General features: G+C 52.0%; 1 long non-coding RNA gene across 1 annotated transcript; it reads left to right on the top strand.

The window, feature by feature from the left end:
• The first annotated feature begins 6 nt into the window (after positions 1–6).
• On the top strand, positions 7–4,384 carry LOC116555715. Its single transcript, XR_004270636.1, has 2 exons — positions 7–575; positions 755–4,384. It is a non-coding gene; the product is annotated as an uncharacterized LOC116555715 (long non-coding RNA).
• The last annotated feature ends 3,882 nt before the right edge of the window (positions 4,385–8,266 follow it).

Raw genomic sequence — 8,266 nt, 5'->3', positions numbered from 1 at the left:
AAGGGCAGCCCCAGTCCAGATGCAGGCACCCTGCGGGGTTCGCTCAGGGCGGTCCGGCCCTCTCTAAAGGGCGAACCAAGGGAGAAAGCCCTTTTCAGTCCCTAACAGGCCTGGGTTGGGGACACCATTCAGGGCCCCATGTTCTAATTTTGGAGAGAGCGAAGAGGAGTCGTCCCAGTCTCCTTTGACCCACTAGTGAATGCAGCATCCAGCAGACAGTCCGGGGCCTGCTCTGCCCCCTCCCCACCACTGCCAGGGGTCACTGGGTCACCAGCAGAGGTAGAAAAGGTCCTGTGTGTCCCAAGTCCAGTGACTCAACCTCTCTGGGCCCTGATTTCATTCTCTTCAACGGGAGCTGCAGCAGGGGATTCACTGTTTCCGTGTCTTTGTTGTACATGTGTAGAGATACGTTGTATTTATTTAATAGGCAGGCTGTTGTAAATGCTTTGCATACGTCACTCAATTGCTCCTCCCAGTAACTATAGGTTAAGTGTGGTGACCAGCCTCGTTTCACAGACAGCAAAGAAGTGGCATTGACTGTCGTCGGGCTCCAGGCCCTGCTCTTGACCACCGGGGTGAGTAGCTGTGCGAGGCAAATGTCTGGTCCATGTCACCAGTCTGCTGATGGAGACTGTCCATAGCAGGGCAAGACCAGGATCCCTGAGTCCTCCCACATGATCTGGCTCAGGCCCTGGTCCAGTCCAGGCATCACCAGACCTCTCATTTCCCATCTGTGAAATGGCACCCCTTCCAGCTTCAAAATTCTACAAGTTTCTGACTTCTGGGCAGTTTACAGCTTCCTCACACCATTCTCAGCCTGGGGACAAAGGTGCCCGGTGGTCCCCTCCACCCACTGGGACGCTGAAATGTAAGTAAAACCGGGCTTCCTCTTGGCAAGGAAGAGGGCCATGCGTTATAAATAAACGCAAGAAGAAGGCCTCAGCGCAGCGCAGCTCTCCGGAATCCCTGGGGGATATTCCAGGGCTCAAGGTCCAAGGGTTAACAGGAAATCTTCATTGCCAGAGATGAGGGACTTTGGGCCGTCAGCCTGGCCCAGAGGAATGCTATGTCAGCAAAACTGTCCCGAAGGAATGTTGGGGGTGGGGCAGGGGGCTTCTTGGCGCCTGGCATTTTTAATACCTGGACAGAGGAGGGGGGCTGATTAGGAAAAGTTCAAAAGGCAATTCCTGTTGAATTGCATCCTTGCAGAGTTAGAGAGACTGTCAGGTCCCACACAGACCAAGAGGCTGCTGGTTAGACACTGCCAGGCCTGGACATCAGGTCTGCTGATGAGTTAAATGTGGGTTCCCCAGGGCTGCACAGGTGCTGTCCTTACCGCTGCTTCAAATGCGTTTCGGGCTCATCTTTGTGGCCGCGGCCCCAGTGTCACCCTCAGGCCTCCCTTTCTTCTCTAGATCAGGTGCTGTGCCGCACTTCCCCATCCCAGCTCCCCTGCACAGGAGTTTGCCATTGATTTTATTGATTTTTTTCTGTCCACTGCTCCTGTCTGCCCCTTCCCCACCCCCCAGAATCCTGGGTGCTCCTTCCCGAGGGCAGGATCCAGGTCTGTCTTGTGCACCGGAGATCTGGGGCCTGGCTCAGTGCCTGAGTCCCACACACCTGGGTCTCAGTCCTGTTTCTTCCCTTGCCAGCTGTGTGAGCCTTGGGCGGACTTCTTACCACACGACCTCTCGGTTTTCTGCTCTGCACAATGGGAGTTGTTAAATAAATGAGGATTTGAGCACAGGGATGGGGTAAGTGACCGTGCATGGGAGTTGCCCATTCTTTTTTCCAGTGGTTAAGGAGGTTCTCCGGCTACCTGTCTGCACTGCCATGTGCTATGGAGGGCCACTGTGATGAGGTCACACACAGAGTCTGAGGGAAGAGGACCATGGGGTCAGCCAGACCAAAAGAGAGAGGTAGGGCTTGCTTGGCTGACCTGGGATCCTCCAGGAGGTATTCTGAGTATGCACCATACTTACGCAGGGGTGAGTGTGTGCAAGTGTGAATGTGCATGATTCTGCATTTGTTAGAGTGGATACGTGTGTGTACATGTGCGTAGTTATATATGTATGTGCAACCTATGTGCGAGCATGTGAGTATGCATGTGCGTGTGCATTTGTGTGTGCATGAGTTCACCTGTGTGCTTCTGGGTGTGTGCCTGTGTGTGCATGTCAAGTGGGCCAGGAGTAGGAGTGGGGGCATCCAGCTGGGTGTCTGTCTTCCCGTCAGTGACCCAGTGACTCAGGAAAATCCCCTGGAACACATCTTGGGAGCCAGGAAGCAGAGTGAACACAGATCAGAGGAGAAGGCGGGTGATGATGGCCACTCCTCTGGGTGGATGACACGGGGGCAGGGCCGCTGCCACAGCTTGACACACCAGATTGACATCACACCTCTGCCATTTACTAGCTGTGTGGCTTTTGGCTTGCTCCTTTACCTCTCTAAGCCTCAGTTTCCCCATCTCTCAGGTGTGCAGGGAGAGTGAACTGAGCCAATCCCGGTAAAGCACTTTGTGCCGGGATGCAGAATAGCAGTGTTGTAAACACTCGAAGCTTGTGTAAACATTAAACATCCAGCACGCCCGTTCAGTGTAAAGCACATGCCAGGACCTCTGCTTTGCAGGTGCCAACTCAAGGAATCTTTCCCAGAAGCCCATGAGGTAGATTCTGAGGTACCCACAAGTTTAGGGGTGAGGAGACTAGGGTGCAGGAGAGGGAAGTCACAGGCCGAGGGTCACACAGCGTGGTGGAGCTGGGACTGGCTCCCGGGCTACATGCCTCTGAAACCCCCTGCTTTGCTAGCTAGCGAGATTCACTTTGCTTTCAGTCCTAAGATGCCAGGACAGGAACAGCCTAGAGTCTGATCTCCCCTCTGCTCACATGTGCCCCCAGTTTCACACCAAAGGAAACAAGACCTCACATGTGCCTGTCTGGATACAAAACAGGCCAAGTTTGTGCCAGGAGATGAGAAGAAGTGCCAGGGTGCATTGGCATGAACTTCACACGCCAAAGTAGACTTGAAGTCCCTGTTTCTAATGGAAATGGGCAAAAGGCTCAAACAGGACTAAGCTGTCCAAACATCCCTGCCAAGAGCTGCTGACGCCAAAGCCTTACCATCCCCAGCAGAGCCATCTCTTGGCTTCCCTCTAAGCCCTACACCCCACCCTGCAGCTGGAGAGAGGGTGCCAGGCTCCCTCCAGACCACACACTGCACAGCCCAGCTCTCCATCCTTCAGTCGTAGGACTTGAAAAGCATTGGCAGATGCTCACAGACAGACTCTGCATTGGGAGCAGGTAAAAAATGCCCACCTGGATTCTGCAGGAGACAGGAGGCTGTCAGCAGGGAGCACCTGGACGCATCTCAGATTTGCAGCTACCTGTAGGTTCGTCTTAGCCCAGAAACCGCAGGAATCTGCCCTCATCCCACCCACGAGAGCTCATTTCCAGCCTCCAAACTTAACCGCACATTGTTTTGTGTCTCTGTCTCTGTGCCTGCCTGTCCCACTGGGGCAGAACCTGAGCTGGCTTGCCTGGCCCTACCCAGTTTCACAAAGCTGTGGACATGGTTGGGGACCAATCAGTGCTTGAACCAGGGACACTGCTAGACTCTATCCAAAACCTCACTCACTGTGCCTTCCAATTCCAGAATCACTCAGCTGCCCGGCCCAGCTTCTACTGCGCCATCTTTTATTCCTCCTGAGTGCCATCAATCAAGATTAAACTCTGCCATGTGCCCCTGGCTTTTCCCAGCCCTGCAACCCGGCTTCCCTTCTCACTGGAGCCTTTTGCCCTTTTCCCCCTCCTTCTAAACTGCGCCTGCGCCTCTGGCATCCCTCCCAGGACCCACTTACCTTCTTAGGCTGGTCCATCCTCCTCTTTTCAGAGGCGACGTGTGCTGTGCTTGGCCTCTGGCTCACTGGGGACCAGAAAAACAAAATATATCATCTGACTGCCCTATTTTTTCTTTTTTCTTTTTAAATTCTTTTTGCTTAAGAATGAAGCAAGCCCTTCCCTGCTATTCTCAGGAAGAGCTTCAAACATGGCAGGCCACTGGCAAAAATATATCCTCCTTCTCAGAGGGAAAGAATGTAACTGTTAACAACAACAAAAAATCACTGGGATTTGTGGAGCCTTGGGCTTACGAGCCAGTTCACCTCCATGCACTCACGTGACACAGCGGCACGTGGAGGCGTCACATCCATTTTAGAGAGAGGGAAACTGAGGCTCCAAAAGGCAGGGATTTCCCCAAGGGCACCACTCTTGGAGTTAGGATAAGCTGCTGGCTTCGGGGATGATGAAATTTCGTTGCATTTTGTATGCATTTATTGTGCTGATTTGTGAAATACAAATATTAAACACATGCAGCACGTTTGGTAACCCTGTCTTAGGGTCTTGTTGCCTTTTTATTTTATTTATTCATTTTATTTTTGAGACAGAGTCTCACTGTCACCCAGGCTGGAGTGCAGTGGCACAATCCCAGCTCACCACCACCTTCGCCTCCTGGATTCAAGCAGTCTTCCTGCCTCAGCCTCCCGAGTAGCTGGGATTACAGGCACCCAGCTAATTTTTCTATTTTTAGTAGAGACGAGGTTTTACCATGTTGGCCAGGCCGGTCTCAAACTCCTGACCTCAAGTGATCCACCTGCCTCTGCCTCCCAGAGTGCTGGGATTATAGGCGTGAGCCACCGCGCCTGGCCTCGTTGCCTTTTTAAATACAGGAGCTTCTGAACTTGGAAGTGGGTGGAGCATTTTCTATCTCGGGGGTCTGAGACAACTTAGGCGAAAACAATTTGTAAACGGCAAAGTGCCTTTTTAAACAATCACGGTTTGCGTTACACCATTAAGTGTCAGAGCGCCGGCTACAGATTCACAGAGCAGAATCCGAGGCTCTAAAACCTTGCCTTGCTCCCCTAAGCCTGAAAAAGACCCCAGCAGAGAAGAGCCCAGCCTCCCCCTCCGGGAGACACTGTCCCCCACCCCAGCCCTCACCATCTCCAAATCCAAGAATATTGCCATGAACTTCGGGGCCTCATAAAACTCCTTTGATAAATGATCACCAGAGCTGACCTGCATCTGGGATGATGGGACAAACACATAAATCTGGAGTGGACTCAAAGACTCCCTTGCCGCCAGCTTCTCAACAGGCCCCTGATTTGCAGCACGAAATTCACAGCCACCATTTATGTGGTGTGTCACCAAGCTTCCCAGCCACCAAGGTTTCTTGGTGGAGCACAGGTGGGTGGGGTGGGGGCTCAAGCAAAGGGAGACAAGCCAGGGCAACCCAGAACTGCCCTGAGGGCACCCGGCGTGCCGTCGGTGCCCAGTGCTGACCAGCGCACACCCTGCAGTGGCAGTAGCTGACGTTGAACTAGAAGCCGGGCACCGTGTTCAGAGCTGACATTCATGTTATTATCCCATTTGGGTCTCACACCAGCCTAAAAAGTCGGCAAGTAGGCACAATTACACAGTTTTATAGATGAGGACACAGGGGCTTGGAACAGCAAACCCATGTCCCCTGTGTCACAAAGCTGGGAAGTGTTAAAGCTGCACTGAGAGCCAGTCTGGCCAGATGGCCTCACTCTCATCCGCCCTGCCGCGTGCTCAGCTCCCAGACTGTTAGGCCGCCTTCCCAGATCCTTCCTGGTCCCTCAAGGGGTCCTGCCAAGGATGCTAATGGTCAGGCCTTGCTGCAGGCCGTTGAGTCCCGCCTGTGGCTTCGCCAGCGGCCGCCACCTTCAGTACAGGTTTCCCCAGCTCTCTGGCACTAGAATACTCAGTGGGCTGCAGCAGTCCCCCGAGCTGCCTAACGGGAGGCGGTGAAATCAACAGCAGCAGATTATTTCCAGCTGCTGCTCTGAGTCACCGAAGCATGTTCCAAACCCAGCCGCCAGCCCGCCTCCCCTGGCCTCTGATTTATGCAGCGGGTAGGCCGTTGCTGGACTCATGGATAGGGACATGAGGTGGGACTGAGGCGTGCATCTGACGCTACACTGGGGTGTCATTTTTTCAAACCTTTTACGGAAGTGTTGCCTCCGTAGAGAAAAGTGTACATCATCATCCGTGTATACAGCAGGCTGAATTTTCACAAACGGAACATGTCTGTGTAACCACTACCCAGAAATACGGCATGTCCAGACTTCCAGCAGGCCCCCAGGTACCTGCTTCAAGACCCTCCCCTACCCCCAAGGGTAATAACTTAGAGCCGGATTTCCAGGCACCTTGACTTCTTTTTTTTAATTTTTATTTGTTTATTTTTGAGACGGAGTCTCACAAGGTCGCCCAGGCTGGAGTACAGTGGCACAATCTTGGCTCACTGCAACCTCCACGTCCTGTGTTCAAGCAATTCTCGTGCCTCACCCTCCCAAGTAGCTGGGATTATAGGCACCCACCACCACACCCAGCTAATTTTTTATAAATTTTTTAGTAGAGACGGGGTTTCTCTATGTTGGCCAGGCTGGTCTCAAACCCCTGACCTCGTGATCTGCCCGCCTCGGCCTCCCAAAGTGCTGGGATTACAGGTGTAAGCCACCACGTCCAGCCTAGGCATCTTGACTTCTAACACCAAGACCATTTTTTTTTTTAATTAATTAATTTTTTTTTTTTTGTAAGACGAGGTTTCACCATGTTGATCAGGCTGGTCTTGAACTCCTGACCTTGTGATCCACCCGCCTCGGCCTCCCAAAGTGCTGGGATTACAGGCGTGAGCCACCGCTCCCAGCCGACCATTTTATTTTTTAGCAGCTTTATTGAGATATCATTCAAATGCCACACAATCCACTCTTTTAAAGTGTACAGCTCAATGGCTTTTAGTATATTTACGGAGTTTTCAACCACCACCACCACAATCCGTTTTAGAACATTTTTATCACTCCCAAAAGGAACCTCACACCCTTTGGCCCTCAACACCTCCAGCCCCCGCCCCACCCCTACCCCCCCAGTCCCTGGAAACCATTCATCTACTTTCTGTCTCTGTGGATCTGCGTGTTCTGGACAGTTGGTATAAATGGGATTGTACAGCACGTGGTCTTTTGTGACTGGCTTCTTTCGCTGGGCATAATGTTTTCAAGCCTAGCCTGTGTCTGCACAGCCTGCTTTTAACCTTCGCTAAGTGGAGGTAAGTGTATCGCATGTACTCTTCGGGTCTGGCTTTTTGCTCTATGCCGTATCCGTGAAATTCTTCCCTGTTTTTGCCTGAAGCAGTACTTTGTCCTTTTTTCATTACTGTATAGTAGTCTATGGATGAATATTCCATCATTTATTGGTCCATTCCACCACTGGTGAGCTTTGGGGAGTTTGCATTTGAGACTCACGTGACTAGTGTTTTTCTGAACGTTACGTCATGGCTTCTGTTGCAAACACAAGATGCAGGCTGGGTGTGGTGACTCGCATCTGTAATCTCAGCACTTTGGGAGTTTGAGCGGGGAGGATGGCTTGAGCCCCGGAGTTTGAGACCAGCCTGGGCAACACAGTGAGACCTCATTTCTGCAGACAGATTTAAAAATTATCTGGTCATGGTGGCAAATGCCTGTAATCCCAGCTACTGGGGAGACTGAGACAGGAAGATTGCTTGAGCCCAGGGGTTCGAGGCTGCAGTGAACTATGATCATGCCACTTGCTCTTCACCTGGGTGACAGAGCAAGAACCCGTCTCCAAAACAACCCAAAAATCCGAAAATACATAATGCATTTCTGTTGGATAAATACCTGGGAGTCAAATTGCTAACCATGGGGTCGGTGTATATTTGACTTTAATGCATACTGGGGTGTCTTAAATCACATTCACAGGGGCCATGGAATTCCCAAGCCTCCCTGCTTCCCAGACTCAGTCCTTCCCAACTCCTCCCCTCTGCTGCCCACCCACCAGCCCGAGCTCCTGGGCAGCGTCTTACAGGGAACCCCCTGCCCTGCAGAGCTGCCGCAATGAAGTCCGCACAACCTGCGGAGGAAAAGGGCTTGGTGGCCAAGAGTTTGGTTGGGTTTTGCGAGCACACATGGTCTCTCTGCCCTGGCTCTGAAACTGTGTTCCTTTCACAGGCCAGAAATACTTAGGCATGGCTCACTCTAAAAGGGGAAACACATTTTTAAATTCCAATCTGCCTGGGTCTTAGAATGATTTAGAACATTCCAGCTGTCTGAAGGACAGCGCTCACCAGGAACAGTGGCTTACTTTACAGTCCCCAAGATCAATCACTCACCATTTTGGGTCCTGACTCCACCCAGTCCTGGGTTCAATGTGCATTTCTTCTGCGGGATCTGGGTTCAAAT

Source organism: Sapajus apella, unplaced genomic scaffold (assembly GCF_009761245.1).
Source record: "Sapajus apella isolate SASKATOON/1434 unplaced genomic scaffold, GSC_monkey_1.0 scaffold15, whole genome shotgun sequence".
Lineage (NCBI taxonomy): Eukaryota > Metazoa > Chordata > Mammalia > Primates > Cebidae > Sapajus > Sapajus apella.
This window is presented reverse-complemented; position numbering and strand designations above follow the sequence as displayed.